Source organism: Bos grunniens, chromosome 19, assembly GCF_055505025.1.
Source record: "Bos grunniens cultivar Pamir isolate PY7600 chromosome 19, Bosgru_T2T1.0, whole genome shotgun sequence".
Classification (NCBI taxonomy): domain Eukaryota; kingdom Metazoa; phylum Chordata; class Mammalia; order Artiodactyla; family Bovidae; genus Bos; species Bos grunniens.
In genome coordinates this window covers 60,968,729-60,990,466 of record NC_141183.1, presented here as the reverse complement: position 1 = coordinate 60,990,466, position 21,738 = coordinate 60,968,729, and the positions used below count along the sequence as shown (strand labels likewise).

Genomic DNA, 21,738 nt, shown 5'->3' with positions numbered 1-21,738 from the left:
TCCTCTTCCTAATAGGGAATTTTGCAGATTGGAAGTGTGTATTTTGTTGAAGTCTGATTTGTTAATTTTTCCTTTATGGACTGTGAATTTGGTGTCAAATCTAAGAAATACTTGCTTAGCCCTAGAACCTAAGCATGGTTTACTTTTTTTCAAAAGTTTCATAGTTTTAAGTTATAAATTTAAGTTTTAATCCTTAAATTTAAAAAAAAAAGAGAGAGAGAGAGAAAAAATATCCTTAAGAGTGTGAAGACTGAAAACTAGTCCCACCCCCAACACCATGGATATTCAGTTAATTCCCCACCTTTGTCAAAAATCAATCATATTTGTGTGGATCTAGTTCTAGCTCAGTCTTCTGCTCCATTGGTTTATGTGTTTATTCTTCCTCCAGTTAATCAATTTTCATTTTATAGCTGTATGATAAGACTTTGAACAGTGTAGAGTAATTCTTCTCATATTATTATTTTTTCTCAAAATTTATTTTAGCTATTATTCTATTTCCTTTTCCATAAAAGTTCTAGAGTATATTTAATAATTCATGCTGCAACTTTAATATTAATTTCAGTAAGCCTGTATATCAATCTTTACAACATAGAGTTTTCAATTTCATAAATATGTAGTATATATAAGTTTGCTTAGATCTTTATTTCCCTTTAACAAGATTGAATAGTTTCAGCTTCCAAACACTACACACAATTTTTCTGATTCACATCTAAATTTCCTTTTTTTAAAATTTTTCATCAATTGTAATTGCATTGGGTTTTTAATTTTGTTACTAAGGTCTTCATTGATTGTATATAGAAAGAAAATGACTTTTGTATATATCTTATATCCTGTAACCTTGCAAAAAATAACTTTTTAGTTTTAGTTTGTTTGTTTTTTTTAATATCTTGGAATTTTCCATGTAGACAGTCATGCCATCTCCAAAAAGAGAGAATCTTATGGCTTGCATGGTCTTCATTCTTTAGCTTGACTTACGGCATTATTTACAAATTCTAGCACTATATTAAGTTAAAGAAAAAAAAAAAAGAGTAGACAAACTAAATTTTTTCTTTCTTGTCTTACTGGGTAAGCCTTAGTTTTAGATTATTAAGAATAATATTTGTAGGTGTTTCATTTGTTAGTTTTGTTGTTTTTTAGATCTTTGTATCAAATTGAGTAAGTTTCTTTTGCTATTATATTTTTGAGAATTTTTATCATGAATTGATGTTGAGTTTATGTCCAATGTCTTGTGTATGGATTGACATGTTCGTGTGTTTCTTCTCTATAGCCTATTAATATGGCAGACTATTCTGATTGATATTGAGAGGATTGTAGTAGTGTGTGCTTTTAAACAAATTGTAAAAAAAAAAAGGCAATTTTGTGTGGTTAAATCTATGTGTATAGATTTATTTCTACTTCCTTAATTATCTTGTTCTCTTTAAATGTTTTAATCTTTTTCTTTTTTAATGAATTGATGTTGAGTTTATGTCCAATGACTTGTGTATAGATTGATATGACCATGTGTTTCTTTTCTTTAGCCTGTTAATATGGCAGACTACTGTGATTGATATTCAGAGGATTATAGTAGTATGTGTTATAATGATAACCCCTATTTCGTCCCTGATATTGATAAATTGGGTTTTTTCTTTATCAATTTTGCTTGTATGTGCCAATTTTACTGTTTTCAGGGAAATAGAATTTTATTTAATTAGTTTCTTTCTGTAGTTTTGTCATTTAAATTTTATTGTATCTTCATTGTCCCCCTCCTTCTGCTTGATTTGGGCTTATTTTGTATTTTATATACAGTTTTGGTCATTGCTCTAGGTAATCTATATATAACCTATCAAAGTCTAGCAGTTTCATCATTTTACATCTTTGAATGTAGTTAAGAAACTTTATTTCTCTTTACATTATTTACCCTCCCCTATTTGTGACATTAATGAATTAAATATTTCTTTTCCACATTTAGACACACATCAGACATTCTTTCAAAATTTTCTTCAAATTTCAAATATAAGTTAGAAAATTCAAGAAGAGAAGGAAAGTCAGCTATGTTTACCAATATTTTTGATTACTTTGCTTACCTATAATTTTGTTTGCTTGCTTGTTTTTGATATTTGTAATATTATGTGTTAATCCTGACAGTGATCACCAGGTTGACATAGAAGGACATCCAAAACAAGGCAGAAGTTATTACATAAACAACTATGCCAGGAGGAACCTAAAGAAAAACGCAGTTCAAATTTGCTAATTGTTTTCCTCTATAGAAAAAGTTGTTGAAATCCATCAGCTTGAACAATCAGTTGGACAGTTGGTAAAGCCTGGATTTGGAATTAAGTCTATGAGTTTATTTAATTTACATTATTCTATCATTGATATGGCAGATTCTGTTAATAAATTAAAATTCTAGTATAACTGTTACATTTCAAAGTTATGTTTAGTGAAGTGGAATATGTCAGAGCTATAGCATTTCTTTTTTTAAGCATAATACTCCCAAGAGAATTTGTTAGACTTTTATTTCCACAATATGAAATGTACATTCTAAAATAAGTCATTTCAATATGCAGTGAGGAATTTTCATTCTCACATTCAAACCTCTGTAAAACTTTTAAATTGTCAGTTTACTTAGGAAATTGGAAAACACTTTTTTTTTTTTAACTTAGGATGCTAAATTGGAATCCAATCTCTTAAAACCCTGAATCCTTAGCTTTTTAATAAAAAATAGTGCAATATAATTTGGAAAGTATCCATGTGCACATTATTCTACCTAAAGCCATGATAGTAGATATCAAAGAAATTAATTCATAGTAATTTATATATGCCAAGTAAAATATCTATCCATCTTAGTGAGTTTAAAACTTGTATATTATAAAGCACATTTTTCAAAAAATAAAGAAAAAAAATATCAATTATATACCAATACTGTATAAAATATATATATATACTAATATATATATATATCTCAATACTGTCATTTGTTATCATATCTATTGGTAGAAAAATTTGCCCTTTGAAACATAAGAATGATTATCTGTAATTAGCTGTATTATATTATCTATAATATATTGCTGTAATTAGCAGTATATATATATATTTTTTTTTGCTTGCAATTTGTATTATGACATATTTCAACCTTAAAATACCAGAAATAGTACAAGAAGCTTCTGTATATAGTCTTTACCCAACTTTATTATTTGTCTGAATTTTTCCCCACTTGCTTTATAATTTCTTCTATAAATATGTGCATGAAATTTATCATGAACCTTTTGAGTAGATTGGAGATAAAGTACCCTTTTATTCCAAAATATCTTTTATTCCAAAGTCCCTTGGACAGCAAGGAGATCAAACCAGTGAATCTTAAGGGAGATCAACCCTGAATATTTACTGGAAGGACTGATGCTGAAGTTAAAGCACCAGTATTTTGTTCATCTGATGTGAACAGACAACTCTTTGGAAAAATCTCTGATGCTGGGTGTCAGAGGATGAGATGGCTGGACGGCATCACCAATGCAATGAGCATGAACTGGGGCAAACTCCAGGTGATTATGAGGGACAGGGAGACCTTGCATGCTGCTGTCTATGGGGTCGCAAAGAGTTGGACACAACTGAACAATGACAACATAAAAAAGAATGCATATGAGTCCTAATGAGGTGAACAAACCTAGAGCTTATTATAAAGAGTGCAGTTAGTCAGAAAGAGAAAGACAAATATCATATATTAACACATATATATGGAATCTAGAAAGATGACTGATGAACCTATCTACAGGGCAGCAATGGAGATGCAGATATAGAGAACGGAATTTTGGATATGTTGGGGGAGGGAGAAGGTGGGATGATTCGAAAGAGTGGCATTAAAATATATATATTACCATATTTAAAACAGATAACCAGTGGGGATTTGCTGTTTGACACACAGAATCCAAAGCTGGTGCTCTGTGACAACCTAGAGGGATGGGATGGGGAGGGATGGAGGAGGGAAGCTTAAGAAAGAAAGGACATATGTGTATCTATGGCTGACTCATTGTGATGTATGGTAAAAATCATCACAATATTGTAATTACCTTCTAATTAAAAAAAAAAATAAAAGAAGTGGTGAGTGAACATCTTTATCATGTTTCCCATTGTTATGAGCAAAAAGTTAAATATTTCATCATTACATATACTGTTAGGTATAGGTTTTTCAAAGATACCCTTTATGACATTGAGGAAGTTCAATTGTATACTTGGTTTGCTGACTTGCTTCATTTAAATAATTTGCTTTTATAAAATGCTTTTTCTGTATTAGATGACATGATATTTTAAAATTACTCTGCTAATATAGTGAGATACTTTTTTTTTTCAAATGTAGAATAAACCTATTCATAATATATTTTATTCTTCATAAAATTTTAAAATTAACTTGTTAATCTGTGCTCCATTTTTTCTGATAAAGTAGTCATTATTTATGTCATTATGTCCCATTTATAACATTTTCCTTTCATCATTCTCAAGGTTTTCCTTTTATCTTTTGCTTTCAGCAGTCTGACTATGATGTACCTAGGTGTAATTTTTTTTCTACATTTACTTTTCTTGGGGTTTACAGAGCTTCTTGGGACTGTTTAATTTTAAAACAAATTTTATACATTTTATAGTATTTCTTTAAATATTTTTATGTCCCACTCCTTCTAGGACTTAAAATACATGTTTTACAGATTTATAGTTACTGAAGCTCTGCTGTTTACTTTTTAAAATTACTGCTTTCTATTCTTCAGATTAGATAGTTTGTACCCATATGCTTTAGATAATACAAATCATTTATATTCAAAATTATATTTTTTCTCTACTATTTTGCATTTGCTATAACTGAATGTTTATATCAGGTATTGTACTATTTGGGCTTCCCTGGTAGCTCAGCCGGTAAAAATTTTGCCTGCAATGCAGGAGACCCCGGTTTGATTCCTAGGTCAGAAAGTTCTGCTGGAGAAGGGATAGGCTACCCACTTCAGTATTCTTGGGCTTCCCTGGTGGCTCAGATGGTAAAGAATCTACCTCTGATGTGGGAGACCTGGATTCGATCTCTGACTTGGGAAGAGCCCCTGGAGGAGGTCATGGCAACCCACTCCAGTATTCTTGCCTGGAGAATCCCCATAGTCAGAGGAGCCTGACAGGCTACAGTCCATGGGATTGCAAAGAGCTGGAGATGACTGAGCACAGCACAGCGCATTGTACTATTTATTTCCAGAATTTTCATGTAGCTAAATTTTAATTTTACTGTTGATTTCCCAAGCATTATTTTATTATGATTTTTTTTTCAAGTCCTTGGACCTATTTAAAATAACTCTGTTAAAGACCTGTGTGCAAATCTATCTGGATTGTCTACTGTTTCTCTATTCATGTGGATCGTATTTTTCCTTGAAAGATCTAATTATGCTTGATTACTTGCTGGATATTGTCAATAAAATATATAGAGAGTATAGATTATGTTGTTATTGCATTTTTTACATTTCTTTGGTTCCATTAAATGTGGTTCAACTCTTTATTTGAGTAGGTGTTTTTAAGCTGTGAACTTAGTTGTAAACCTAGAGGCATACCCATGATTTCATTTTGTGGTTCTAATTCCTTAGTAGAAGACATTATGATGCCTGAGGTGTTCAATAAGGCCTCCAAGTTTGGGCTGAACTGGAATGCTAGTAAATTCCATTACTGTCAAGTCATTGATAGCACTATTCAACTGTCAGTGTTTTTTGACAGAGGAGCATGGTAGGCTACAGTACATAGGTTCACAATGAGTCGGACATGACTAAAGCCACTTAGCACACACTCACATTCTGCTGAGACTTGTGTAAGCTCATTCACAGTGAATGCCCATGAAGACTTGTTGGGGGGTGGGGGGGTCTTCTTTCTGAGTACATTCCAAGTTTATTGGTAATTGGTCACAAATTCTACCTGCTCCGCTTCAATTTCTGAAACGCTTGCTTCTATCTCCTTAGCTCATCAAACTGCTCCCCCACTTCTGGTCTGCTTTCCTGCTCAAAGCAGAAAGCTAAAGCAATTTTGATATGAATGGTAAGCTCACCTCACTTGTTTTTCTTCTTTCAAGGACCATATTCCTGTGTTATCTGTTTTTCAAGGTGGATAGATAAACTGTCTTCATATACTTTATTCAGTTTTATAGTTGTTTCAAAAAGGAATCCAGATTCAGTATTAGTCACTCTATGTTGGCCAGCACTTGAGGACAATACCATGCTTTTTCATATAAAATTATTATATTATTTCATAAAACTTTATTTTTTTCAAGTTTAATTGAGGTTTAAGTGGCATACTGTTAAGTTTAAGGTGTACAGCATTTGGTGTTCTTCAGTCACTAAGTCATACCTGACTCCTTGCAACCCTATGGATTGCAGCAAACCAGACTTCCCTGTCCTTCACTATCTTCCAGAGTATGCTCAAATTCATGTTTGTTGAATGGATGATGTCATCCAGCCACCCCATCCCTTGTCACTCCCTTCTCCTCCTGCCTTCAGTCTTTCTCAGCATCAAGGTCTTTTCCAAGAAGTAAGATCTTCTCATCAGGTGACCAAATTATTGGAGCTTTACCTTCAGCATCCATCCTTCCAATGAATATTCAGGGTTGGTTTCCTTTAGGATGGACTGGTTTGATTTCCTTGCTGTTCTAGGGACTCTCAAGAGTCTTCTCCAGTGCCACAGTTAGAAAGCATTCATTTCTTGGTGCTCAGTCTTCTTTATGGCCTGACTCTCACATCCCTATACTTGACTACTGGAAAACCTATGGTTTTGACTATATGGACCTTTGTCAGAAAAATTATGTCTCTGCTTTTAAATTCACTATGTTTGTCACAGCTTTCCTTCGAAGGAGCATCTTTTAATTTCATGGCTGTAGTTACTATCTGCAGTAATTTTGGAGCTCAAGAAATAAAATCTGCCCATTTCCATTTTTTTTTCCCCCAACTATTTGCCATGAAGTGAAGGGACCAATTTCCTTGCATTTTAGACTTCTAAACTTATCTATTTATTTTTAAATGAAACGAAGATGAACATTTTTAATGATAAAAGGTACAATTCACAAAGAAGATAGACATCATAAATCATTAGACACTTAACAAGAAAGAAACAAAGATACATAAAGCAAAAATCAGAAGAAATACAAGGAAAAAGAAAAAATATATATATAATTATAGTGAGGCATATTAACATTTCTCTGAAAAAATTTTATCAAGTACAGAAATAATAACATCTTGAATGATGTCATTAATAATTTAATATAATGGATTTCTATTTATATTAATTTTTATTGATCTTATATCCTACAGAAATATATTTAAATTTTTATATCTCATACATTATTATATGTTCATAGAACATTTGGAAATGCTGACAAAACACCAAACATGATCTTAGATTTTGGAATGTTGAGTTTTAAGCCAATTTTTTCACTAAGGTGTACAAAATAGAATTAGCTTACATGTATCATGATATAATTATTACAATAAGTTAAACATCTTTAGAGGGCCTCCTAGGTGTTTCTAGTGGCAAAGAACCCACTTGGCAATGCGGGAGATGTAAGAGACTTGGTTTTGATGCTTGAATCAGGAAGATCCCCTGAAAGAGGGCCTGGCAATCCACTCTAGTATTCTTGCCTGGAGAATCCAATGGACAGAGGAACCTGACATACTACAGTCTATTGGGTCACACAGAGTTGGACATGACTGAAGCAACTGAATGCACAAACATCCTTAAGGCTTCCCTGGTGGCTCAGATGGAAAAGAATTTGCCTTCAATGCAGGAGACCCAGGTTTAATCCCTGGGTCATGAAGATCTCCTGGAGAAGGGAATGGCAACTCAGTCCAGTATTCTTTCCTGGAAAATTCCATGGAGAGAGGAGCTTGATGGAGCTACAGTTCATGGAGTCATGAAGAATTAGACTCAACTGAGTAACTAACACACACACAACCATCCTTAATTTCATATAGATATAAAAAAGGACAAAAATACTTTCTTCAACAAATTAAAGCAACTTTTAGCTGTATAAGTAAAATTTTGTCATGTGTACATGTATTATTTAAATTGACTAGATATCATGTCTAATAATTTCAGCTCTATCTCTTCATATAGTCTTTTATTTCTCACTTTGTAAAATGATATAAATTGCCACCAACCTTCTAAAACTAAGAAACAAGGGAGATAATCCACATGAAAGTTTTTTTGTGAGCTATAAATGCTAGAAAATAAAAAATAAAAGAAGTATTGTTATATAGAAAAGATTAACTTTTAGTTCAGTCTGTGATCCAAAATTCCAACAGGAAAAAGTAGAAATAGATACTTTTTAATGGTATTCATTCTCCCTTAAATTTTAATGCTAGCACTAAACTGGAGAAAATAAATTCTATTGTAATTTTACCAAGCAAGTAAAAATGATCTATAATAAGTTAAAAAAAATTGATGAATGACAGGAATTTTCCTGAAGTATGTATTAATTTCTTAAATGGCTGTAAAGCTTATAAGTAATTCCATAAATTAATATGTCTTATTTTAGAAAATCCCATATACCTTCAAATAAAGTCTTGCCTTCCCAGTGACTTCCTCAACTCTCTTTTATTTACTTACCATATGGGCAAACTAACTAACAGCTAATTAATGATTATGGTTATTAGAAGACTTTTGATAATGAAACTGATATTTTCCACTTAGATAATTTTGTTGTTGTTTCTTAGTCACTAAGTCATGTCCAGCTCTTTTGTAGCCCACCAAGCTCCTGGCAAAAATACTGGAGGGCGTTGCCATTTCCTTCCCCAGATCTTCCTGACCTAGGAATTTAATTTGCATCTTCTGCATTGACAGATGGATTCTTTACCAATAGGCACCAAGGAAACCCTTAGGCATTTTAGCTCCTTTCTAATTTAAATTAAATGCTCTTTTTTTCACCCATGAGTTATTTTAAAATTAACTGTAGTGGTATCATTGTGTTTCATTTACATGAAACATTTAAGAAATTAGTTATTGGAAATTCCCTGGTGGTTAATACTCCACAATTCCATTGCCAAGAGCCCAAGTTCAAGTCCTGTTTGGGGAACTAATCTCCCACAAGCCATATGACACAGCAAAAGCAAAATAATAATAATAAAGGGGGAAAAAAGGGATGGGTTATTTAATTCACCAAAATATTTTCCTAAGGTTCTCCTTTGGGAAATATTCAGCTCAGTTCAGTCAGTCATGTCTGACTCTTTGTGAGTGACACCAAGTACTGCAGGATGCCAGGCTTCCCTGTCCATCACCAACTCACAGAGCTTGCTGAAACTCATGTCCATTGAGTCGGTGATGCCATTCAACCACCCCATCCTCTGTCATCTCCTTCTTCTCCTGTCTTCAATCTTTCTTGACAGCAGGGTCTTTTCCAATGAGTCAGTTCTTCTCATCAGGTGGCCAAAGTACTGGAGTTTCAGCTACAGCATCAGTTCTTCCAATGAATATTCAGGACTGATTTCCTTTAGGATTGACTGATTTGATCTCCTTGCAGTCCAAGGGACTCTCAAGAGTTTTCTCCAATGTCACAGTTCAAAAGCATCAATTCTTTGTCATTCAGCTTTTTTTTATGGTCCAACTCTAACATCTATACATGACTACTGGAAAAACCACAGCTTTGTCTAGATGGACTTTTGTCAGCAAAGTAATTTTGCTTTTTAATATGCTATCTAGATTGGTCATAGCTTTTCTTCCAAGGAGCAAGAGCCTTTTAATTTCATGGCTGCAGTCACCATCTGCAGTGATTTTGGAGCCCAAGAAATAAAGTCTGTCACGGTTCCCATTGTTTCCCCATCTATTCACCATTAAGTGATGGGACCGGATGCCATGATCTTCGTTTTTGAATGTTGAGTTTTAAGCCAACATTTTCACTCTGCTCTTTTACTTTCATCAAGAGGCTCTGTAGTTTCTCTTTGCTTTCGGCTATAAGGATGGTGTCATCTACTTATTTAAGCTTACTGATATTTCTCCGGGAAATCTTGATTCCAGTTTGTGCTTCATCCAGTCTGGCATTTCACAAGACGTACTCTGCATATAAGTTAAATAAGAAAGGTGACAATATAGTCTTAACATAATCCTTTCTCAATTTGAAACTAGTCCACTGTTCCTTGTCCAGTTCTAACTGTTGCTTCTTGACCTGAATACAGATTTCTCAGGAGGCAGGTCAGGTGGCCTGGTATTCCCATCTATTTAAGAATTTTCCAGGGTTTGTTGTGATCCACACAGTCAAAGGCTCTAGTGTAGTCAATGAGGAAGAAGTGGATGTTTTTCTGGAATTCTCTTGTTTTTTCTCTGATCCAAAAGATATTGGCAATTTGATCTCTGGTTCCTCTGCCTTTTCTAAATTCAGCTTGAACTTCTGGAAGTTCTTGGTTCTCGTACTGCTATAGACTAACTTGGAGAATTTTGAGCATTACTTTGCTAGTATTTACTTTGCTAGCATTTACAAGCATTACTTTGCTAGTAATTTCAGGAATATTAATTTGTTGGAAATACAAGCTAACTCTGTTTGACATAATTTTATTGTTAAAAAAAAGTAACAATGAAATAGGAGTATTTGGCATAGAACACAAAATTCTATTAGCAGCAATTTTTTTGTGTGTGTGATTTTCTAAGAGTGACACACACTACAGGAACCTATCACAGAACTAATCATTCTCCAAGATTAATTTTTTGAATCTATTGTATTAATTTTGTTGTCTCAGATATGGACACTTAATTCTTCCCAATTTCACAAAATTAACTTAAATTGTCACCCCATCGTCAGTGCTTATTCCAAAGGAGGAAGAATATACAGAGAAAAAGGATTCAGTCATCATTTAGAAAAGGTAATAGGTATTTTAAGTCTGAAATAGAAGGAAAGGCAAAGCATGATATTCATCAAGCAATTTGAGATAAATATTCTTTTTCTCCAAAGTCTAATCAGATCATATTGCTCCCTATTCCTCCTACTTATCACCCTTAGGTAAATGCTCTGATTTATATCTGCTGATGTTCAATTTAGGAAGGCTGTCTAGAAAGTCATGTATCCAAGATTGCAGATTTATAAAAACAAGGAGTATAGATATTTCTCTTCCAGATTTCACTATACATTTAGTATTGTCTGGTTTGGGGCAGTCTCTGTGGTCACTCAGGGAATACCAGATAAAGACAATTGGGAAAAGTAAACTGATTCAGTCTATCTTCTTTATTTTTATTTTTTAACTTTCTTTTCTTTGCTTTATTTAGATAAAGACACGTTAACATTTTATAACATGATATATGTATGTATATATGTGTGTGGTATGTGTAATTGTTATTGTTGTTCAGTCACTCAGTCTTGTCTAGTTCTTTGTGACCCCATGGATGCAGCATGCCCAGTTTCTCCATTTTCACCATCTCTTGGAGTTTTCTCAAACTCATGTCCATTAGGTTGGTAATGCCATCCAACCATCTCATCCTGTGTCTTCCCCTTCTCCTCCTGCCTTCACTCTTTCCCAACATCAGAGTCTTTTCCAATGAGTCAGCACTTCTCATAGATGGTCAAATTATTGAAGTTTCAGCTTCAGCATGGGTCCTTCCAATGAATATTCAGGGTTGATTTCCTTTAAGATTGACTGGTTTGATCTTCTTGCTATCCAAGGGACTCTCAAGAGTCTTCCCCAACATCACAGATCACAAGCATCAATTCTTCAGTGCTAAGCCTTCTTTATGGTCAAACACTCACATCCATGCGTGACTATTGGGGAAACCATAGTTTTGACTATATGGATCTTTGTCAGCAAATAAATCTTTGCTTTTTAATACACTGTCTAGGTTTGTCATTGCTTTTTTTCCAAGGAGCAAGCATCTTTTAATTTCTTGGCTGCAGTCATCATCCACAGTAATTTTTAAGCCCAGAAAAAAAAAAAAAGTCTGTCATTATTTCCATTGTTTCCCCATCTATTTGCCATGAAGTGCTGGGACCAGATGCAATGATCTTAGTTGTTTGAATGTTGAGTTTTAAGCCAGCTTTTTCACTCTTCTCTATCACCTTCATCAAGAGCCCCCATGTTTGATCTTTCTATACAAATCACTTTGAAACTTTTTTTTTTTCCCACTTAATGATTCCCATTTCTCACATCATTAAACATTTTCAACACTATTTCCCTTGTGAGAGGGAATGGAATTTAATAGATTGGGTATAATATACTTTGTTAAACTAGTCTCTATGCTTTGACATAAGGTGCTTCCAATTTTCCCCAATAATTGCAACAATAATCATTCTTATACTTAATTGTGAACACATCCATATTTCCTTAGCACAGATTTCTAAAAGCAAATTTCTTTTTGTGAATGGCCATACAATTTTTTCTTGTTTGTTTTGTTTTGAAAACCATTACCCACCTGACATGCTGATTTACTATCTTAATCAGCAGTAATTAAAGCAACTATTAGAAAACATATCATCTCATATTTTTAAAGCAATCTCAGTCCCCTTTTGAGTCTTCAAAAAGATGGTGAAAAAAATGCTACATTTTACTTGTTGCTGTTATGGGAGTGCCCTTTTCCCTGCAATTTTTATAAATTTTTAATACTTTGCTTCTTACTATAAAAAATGCACAAAACACACATATTTGAGTGTCAGTTGCAAAGAAAGCGCAAGGTCATCTGAAGTAAAAAAGTTCAAGATAACATGGCAAAAGTCAGAAGAATAAAAATGAAAATTATTAATTAGGCTACCATTTGTAAATTTCTTGTCAAGAAAAATTGCTTTCAACGAAATGTTCTTGCTTTATCAATACATGTGCATGAAAAAATAATATTCTGCACATTTATCTCAGATTCACCAGCTTTTTAAAATTAATTTTTATTGAAGTATAGTTACAATGATGTGCTAGTTTCTACTTAACAGCAAAATGAATAGACCATACATATACATTTATTCCCTCTATTTTGTACTTGCTTCCCAGTCAGTTCATGGTTTCCCTGTTGGCTCAGATGGTGAAGAATCTGCCTGCAAGGTGAGAGACCTGGGTTCAATCCCTGGGTTGGGAAGATCTCCAGTGGAACAGCTTCCCAATTCCAGCATTCTGGCCTAGAGAATTCCATGAACTGTATAGTCCATGGAGTTGCAAAGTGTCAGACACGACTAAGAGACTTTCACTTTCTTTCCCATTCACATTTCCACAATGTATTAAGTAGAGTTCCTTGTGCTATACAGTATGTTCTTATTATTTATCTATTTTATACATGGTTTCTATATGTTTCTATATAGTTTCTATATGTCAATCCCAATTTCCCAATTCCTCCCAACCTCCAATTTCCTTTATATCCATACATTTTATTCTGTAAATCTGTATCTCTATTTCTGCTTTGCAGATAATACCATCTATACCATTTTTCTAGACTCCACATATATGTATTAATATCCTACATTCGTTGTCTGTTTATGAATTACTTCACTCTGTATGATATTTTCTAGGTCCATCCACATCTTTGCAAATGACCCAACTTCATTCCTTTTTATGGCTGAGTAATATTCCATTGTATATATGTGCCACAATTTTGTTGATTATCCTGTTGATGGCTATTTAAGTGACTTCTCTGTATTGGCTATTATGAATCATGCTGCAATGAATATTGGGGGTACATGTATTTTTTTATTTTATATTGAGCTGCATAAGCTGTTTGTATATTTTGCAAATTAATTATTTGTCAGCTATTTATTTGCAAATATTTTCTCCCATTCTGAGGGTTGTTTTGTCATCTTGTTTATTGCTTTCATTGCTGGGCAAAAGGAAAGTTTTTAAGTTTAATTTAGTTTCATTTGTTCATTTTTGTTTTTATTTTCATTACTTTAGGAGGTGGGTCAAAAAGATCTTGCTGTAATTTGTTGCAAAGAGGATTCTGCCTATGTTTTTCTCTAAGAGTTTTATAGTGTCTGATATTACATTCAGGTCTATAGTGCATTATGAATTTATTTTTGTGTATGTTGTTAGGTGGTTCTTTAATTTCATTGTTTTAAATATAGCTGTCCAATTTTCTCAGCACCACTTATTGAAGAGACTTGTCTTTTCTCCGTTGTAAATTCTTGCCTCTTTCGTCCTTTATTAGGTGACCATAGTGTTTGGGTTTATCTCTGGTAATTCTATCTTGTCCCATCGACCTATATTTCTGTTTTTCAGCCAGTACCATACTGTCTTGATGACTGTAGCTTTGTAGTATAGTCGGAAGTCAAGAAATTTGATTCATACAACTCAGTTTTTCTTTCTAAAGATCGCTTTGGATATTCAGGATATTTTGTTTCCAAAGAAATCAGAATTTTAGTTGTTTTTGTTCTAATTCTGTGAAACAAACCATTGTTAATTTGATAGGGATTGCATTGGATGGTATAGTTATTTTCACAATATTGATAATATAATCCAAAAGCATGGTATATCCCTCCATCTGTCTTTGATTTCAAATTTTATCAATAGCTTATATTTTTCTGAGTACAGCTCTTTTGTCTCTTTAATAGGTTTATTCATTTTATTGAAATGGTAAATGTGATTGTTTCCTTAATTTCTCTTTCTGATTTTTCACTGTTAGTGTATAGGAACTAAAAAGATTCCTGTGTATTAATTTTGTATCCTGTGACTTTACTAAATTCATTGATTACCTTTAGTAATTAATGACATCATCTTTAGAATTTTCTATGTATAATATCATGTTACTTGCAAGCAGTAACACTTCTTTACTTTGTAAACTATAAAAGATGCACAACTTGAGAGTTACAAGTTAAATTTTGTTTGGAGAAAAATGAGGACTGCAATTTCTTTCACAAAATAGTGATGACTGGCAAGTTGCCCTGATAGATTACAGGGGTCAAATTTTGTTTCATTTGCCCTCAAGCCCCCTTTTGCATTTTTTGAAAACACATTCTGTGATTTTTCCAAGGAAATTTTCTATTCAACCTTTGGAAGGGGCAACTTTAGTTTTCACAGATGGTTTCTCTAATGGTAAAGCACTCACAATTATTAATGGAAAACCCCATTTTTAGTTATCTGAAGAGACATCTGCCCAGATAGCTGAGTTGAGAGAGGTTATTTGGGCTTTTCAACATTTGAGAGACCGTACTTTCAATCTTTTGATTGACTCCCAATATGTTTTAGGGTTGTTTCCTCATTTTGAGACTGCTAATATTCCGGAAAATAAGACTACCATCTTCTCCTTGTTATCTGATTTACAGAAGGAGATTAAGCATAGAGATAAGAAATACTTTGTGGGACATATTAGAGCCCATTCCGGCTTGCCTGGACCTTTACATGAAGGAAATGCTTTGGCAGATGCATTAAGTAAAGTAATTGCTTTAAACTTACATGAAAAGATTGACAAGGCCAAAAATTCTCACAAAATTCACCATCAAAATGCAGCTGGTTTAAGGTATGAATTTCATATCCTTAAGGAGGCAGCTAGACATATAGTTATGTCTAAATTCCCAACATCTAATCCATCTCCACCTTTAGGAGTAAATCCCCAAGGCCTTAGGCCTAATGCTCTCTGGCAAATGGACGTAACTCATACCCCAGCCTTTGGAAAACTGTCCTTTGTGCATGTTACCGTGGATACCTTTTCTCATGTTATCACAGCCTCTGCTAGATCAGATGAAGCAACAAAAGATGTAATTCAACACTTGTTTCAATGCTTTTCCCAAATAGGACTCCTTGAACAGATAAAAACAGATAATGCCACAGCTTATACTTCTGCTGCTTTTAAGAGATTTTGTCAACAATTTTCTATAGTGCCTTTAACAGAAATACCTTATAATCTCCAAGGCCAAGCCATAGTGGAAAAGGCACACCAGATTTTAAAAAATCAGATAGCTAAATTAAGGCAGGGAGAATTTAAGTATTCCTTCCACATCATGTTCTACATCATGCTTTGTTTGTAATTAATCATTTAAACGTGGATACACAGGGGCAGACTGCAATGATGAGACACTGGATTCCTGAAGGGGCTATGACTCGGCCCCTGGTCAAGTGGAAGGACCTCCTTACCATACAGTGAAAAGGGAAAGATGTGTTGTTAACTTGTGGGAGAGGGTATGCTTGTGTGTTTCCACAGGATTCCACTTCTCCTGTTTGGATTCCTGATAGACTGATTCGACATGTCCAGTCCCATGAGATCTCCAAGATCACAGAGACCCCCGAGATCACTGAGATCCCTAGAGTCCTGGAGTCTGGGACCGAGGGAAGATGGAGAGATCAGAAGCTCATCGAGTCCGGATCTGAGGGAGCCAAGGGAAAGCTGAAGGGCGAGTGACCCTTCATCTGAGGCTTCACTGCTAGTACATCGCTTCAGGCATCTGGTGCTTCAGGAGAGACATGCTGATCTAGTCCAGCCATATTCTGCTCCCTCTCATCGCCGTCATTGTACTCAAGCAACTACCTCCAGCACGGTGCCAACATGGGGCCAGCTGAAATATCTCGCTCAGCAGCTGAAGAATTAATAGAAACGGGAAGACATGAGACCACTCCTGTGGTAATGTTCATGGCTATGCTTGCTGTGCTGGCTTGTCAGCCGAGGCCCTCCAGCACAGAAAAAGTTCATTGCGCCTATTTGCCTAATCCACCTTCTTTTCAGCCTATTGATTGGATGAATGAGCCCATTTGTATTTTTGTTAATGATACTCATCTTTTGGGTGGGGCTTCCATCTATCCTAATACTAAAGCAGTGGTCAGCGCCCCCTTCAGTTTTCCAGGAAGGTCCATTTATCCACCTGTTTGCTTTGACATACCTTCCTCCTTAAAAGGATCAGCTCTGTTTTTGAATGGATGCGTTAGCACTTCCTTGAAAGGCATGCTTACTGATTCTCCGAGAAGCAATGGCAAGAGAGACTTTTGGTCCTTACAGCTGCTGATGCTGGGAGCACGAGAAAAACTATATGATGCCATAAAACATGCAGCCCCTCATTTAAAGGATTTTCCGAACTGTGCACTCCCCCCTCCAGATTCTGATGAACAAAGACTACAGGCCTGGGAAAGCATAAGCAGAATTTCTGGCTTTCCTCGTTGGAAACAATGCATGTATGCTATAAAGTTATCTATTCCCATTGTTGCCATCATTTTTTGATCGAATGGGGGTGCCCCTATCTTTTGAGTCAATGATTGAACTTGATTTTTCAAGAACCTTATAGATCCATATGGAATGATTCATTCATCCCTTATCCTTTAGCAATTACTAGGTGGCATGCTAATGGATGGGTTCCTTCTTTAATGAGTTTCAATGGAACAGGTCCCATGCAGCCTGAATTATGGAGAGTATTGGCTGCTATGGCACCTGTGAATTTACATAGACCTTTAAATGAACAAAGATATATTGTACAGGCCTGCATGCATTCTCCCTATGCCTTTTTGTTGGCCAGAAATCGGAATGATTTGGGAGTTTTTAAAGGAGAAACTGTTTATAATGTTGAATGTGTGAATTGTTTTATATCAAATTAAGTTGCTAGGAATGATTATAGTAATTATAAGGCTGTGATGATTGTAAAGCAACCACCATATTTGATGGTTCCTGTAAAATTAGAGGGACAATGGTCTGATGATTATGCATTGAAAGTTTTGTATGAATTTAATGGCTTAATTTCTCGACCCAAGAGATTAATTGCAGCTCTGATTGGGAGAATAACTGCCTTGATTGCCATAACTGCTTCAGTTATGGTTTCTGCTGTTGTCCTGTCAAAAGAAGTGCATATGGCCTCGTTAGTTGATCACCGGTCCAAAAATGTCTCCATAGCTCTCACTACACAGGAAATTATAGATAGGAAAATAGAAAATAAGGTCAATGCTTTAGAAGAAGCAGTCCTGCTTATAGGGTAAGAAATGACGAATTAAAAAATTAAGTTGTATTTAAGGTGCCATGCTGAATTTAAATGGATGTGCGTTACCCCTCTACAAGTGAATGACTCCATACATTCTTGGGAATGCATTACAAATCACATTTTAGGCATCTGGAATCATTCAGATTTTAGTATTGATATTTCCAAGTTACATCAGGATATTCAGAGTACGAAACAGGTGGAGTCTGACTTTTACTCTCAATGGCTTTCTAATTCCCTTTTATAAAAACTGGAGGGATATCTTTACCATGGATCCTTTTTTACAATAATGATTAATGTGGCCATGTGCTTATGCCTGTTGATTCTGATTTGTGTATTAGCCCCGTGTCTTTTCAGAATACTCAACTGAAGTACTTCTGCTTTATCTACTGAGTTTCATACTTATGCTCTAAAAAATAAGAAAGGGGGAGGTGTCAGAAGCCGCGTTAGGCATTACCAACAAAATGGAGACAGGGCCCAACCCCCTCTCCTCATCTCACAGGCACGTCCAGGGATGAAGGAGTTAGGCCTTGTAATTATGACTTGTTCTTTCCTTTCTTTGGTTGAGTTGGCTGGAAAAAATGTTAAGGTGCTTGGAAGAAGCATGAGAAAGCACAAAACCTTCTGCAGCTGTGCCCAGAAAATAATCTATAAAATAACCATTGACATTTGTTCAAGGATCTTTACAAAGAATGTCCAAGGATGAGCATGTAGGCCACAGCTTGAGGCCATGGGAAGGATTGTTATTTGAGACCCGTTTGTGAGGGAAATATTTATGGCAAAAATACTTTGCTGAGTTTAGAGTTTAGCAATAATTAAGAATAGCAAGAAGCCTTTTTAGGAGATAGTAAACTACCACAGAATTGCACTCATCTCACACGCTAGTAAAGTAATGCTCAAAATTCTCCAAGACAGGCTTCAGCAATATGTGAACCGTGAACTTCCTGATGTTCAAGGTGGTTTTAGAAAAGGCAGAGGAACCAGAGATCAAATTGCCAACATCCGCTGGATCATAGGAAAAGCAAGAGAGTTCCAGAAAAATATCTATTTCTGCTTTATTGACTATGCCAAAGCCTTTGACTGTGTGGATCACAATACACTGTGGAAAATTCTGAAAGAGATGGGAATACCACACTACCCGATCTGCCTCTTGAGAAATTTGTATGCAGGTCAGGAAGCAACAGTTAGAACTGGACATGGAACAACAGACTGGTTCCAAATAGGAAAAGGAGTCCATCAAGGCTGTACATTGTCACCCTGTTTATTTAACTTATATGCAGAGTACATCATGAGAAACACTGGACTGGAAGAAACACAAGCTGGAATCAAGATTGCCGGGAGCAACATCAATAACCTCAGATATGCAGATGACACCACCCGTATGGCAGAAAGTGAAGAGGAACTAAAAAGCCTCTTGATCAAAGTGAAAGTGGAGAGTGAAAAAGTTGGCTTAAAGCTCAACATTCAGAAAACGAAGATCATGGCATCTGATCCCATAACTTCATGGCAAATAGATGGGGAAACAGTGGAAACAGTGTCAGACTTTATTTTTCTGGGCTCCAAAATTACTGCAGATGGTGACTGCAGCCACAAAACTAAAAGACGCTTACTCCTTGGAAGGAAAGTTATGACCAACCTAGATAGCATATTCAAAAGCAGAGACATTGCTTTGCCAACAAAGGTTCGTCTAGTCAAGGCTATGGTTTTTCCTGTGGTCATGTATGGATATGAGAGTTGGACTGTGAAGAAGGCTGAGAGCCGAAGAATTGATACTTTTGAACTGTGGTATTGGAGAAGACTCTTGAGAGTCTCTTAGACTGAAAGGAGATCCAACCAGTCCATTCTGAAGGAGATCAGCCCTGGGATTTCTTTGGAAGATATAATGCTGAAGTTGAAACTCCAGTACTTTGGCCACCTCATGAGAAGAGTTGACTCATTGGAAAAGACTCTGATGCTGGGAGGGATTGGGGGCAAGAGGAAAAGGGGACGACATTGGATGAGATGGCTGGATGGCATCACTGACTCGATGGATGTGAGTCTGAGCGAACTCCAGGAGTTGGTGATGGACAGGGAGGCCTGGCGTGCTGCGATTCATGGGATTGCAAAGAATCAGACATAACTGAGAGACTGATCTGATCTGATCTGATCTGATCTTAAGATGCTAGGGGCAAACAGGATTTAGAAAGGTAAGAAATAAACTGAGGAATGTAGCATGAGTTACAATGTAATCACAAGTTAAGTATATTATACATAAAAGTAAGTAGATAATAGATAGCAAAGCCGATTCTGAGAGAATCGCTGAAGCAGGAACTCTGTTTGAAGGACAACAGTGATTTCTGGAGACAGTAAATCTGGGTGGGAAAACTGAAAATGTCAAACCTCTGACCTAATGTTTTCCCTGAAGCTTGAAATAAACATGGAGTTCTGTACTATGAGTCAGAGGCTACATCATCATCCGCCAATACCACTCACCCCTTCAGGCTGATTTCCTGGCTGCTGGAGTCGGACTCCGGCAATCTGTAATTTTTTTTTTTTTCCATGTGATATCTTTGTCTGGTTGTTGTATCAGGGTGATGGTGGAGCTGAATGAGTTTGGGAGAAGTCTAACCTCTGCAATGATTTGGAATAGTTTGAGAAAGATAGGTGTTAACTGTTCTCAAGATGTTTGATAGAATTTGTCTACGAAGTCATTGCTTCCAAACTTCTTTTTGGAAGATTTTTAGTTGTTATTTCATTTCATTGCTTTTTATTAGTCTGTTAATATTTTCTATTTCTTCCTGATTCAGTCTTAGAAGATTGTATTATTCTAGGGATTCGTACATTTCTTCCAAATTATAATTTTTTTAGACATACACTTGCGTGTGGTAGTCTCTATTACCCTTTATATTTCTGTGGTGTTCACTATACCTTTTCCCTCTTCACTTCTAATTTTATTAATTTGAGTCCTCTCCCAACCCCCCTATTTTTTTTTAAATTATTCTCACTATAAATTTTCTTATCTCTCCTTGCTGTTCTCTAGAAATCAGCATTTAGTTTGAAATATCTTTCTTTTTCTCCATTGCTTTTTGTTCCTTTTCTTTTTTCAGCTATTTCTTATTCAGACAACCACTTTGCCTTTTTATATTTCTTTTCCTTTGGGATGATTTTGATCACTGCCTCCTATACAATATTAAGAACCAAGGAGATAGGAAAGCCTTCTTCAGTGAACAATGCAATAAAAAGATGAAAGCAATAGAAGGGGAAATATTAGAGACCTATTACAAAAATATTGGCGATATTAAAGGATTATTTCATGCAAAGATGGGCACAATAAAGGACAGAAACAGCAAGGATCTAACATAAGCAGAAGGGAATAAGAAAAGGTGCAAGAATACACAGAAGAATTATACAAAAAGGATCTTCAATTTAGTTCAGTTCAGCATGCCATGCCTGCCTACCCATTACCAACTCCCTAAGTTTACTCAAACACATGTCCATTGAGTGGATGATGCCATCCAGCCATCTCATCCTCTGTTGTCACCTTCCTCTCCGGCCTTCAATCTTTCCCAGTATCAGGGACTTTTCAAATGAGTCAGTTCTTTGCATCAGGTTATCAATGTATTGGAGTTTCAGCTTCAACATCAGTCTGTCCAATAAATATTCAGGACTAATTTTCTTTAGGATGGACTGGTTGGATCTACTTGCAGTCCAAAGGGACTCTCAAGAGTCTTCTCCAACATCACAGTTCAAAAGCACCAATTTGTCAGTGCTCAGCTTTCTTTATAGTCCAACTCTCACATCCATACATAACTACTGGAAAAACCATAGCCTTGACTAGATGGACCTTTGTTGGCAATGTCTCCATTTCTTAATATAAAAAGGTCTTAATGACCTGGATAACCATGATTATGTGGTCACTCATCTAGAGCCAGACAATCCTG

At 35.4% G+C, this 21,738-nt stretch overlaps 1 pseudogene; it reads left to right on the top strand.

Moving 5' to 3' along the window:
- LOC147352803 (uncharacterized) overlaps positions 1–16,990 on the top strand; it is a 138,350-nt pseudogene extending 121,360 nt beyond the window's left edge.
- Positions 16,991–21,738: the final 4,748 nt, after the last annotated feature.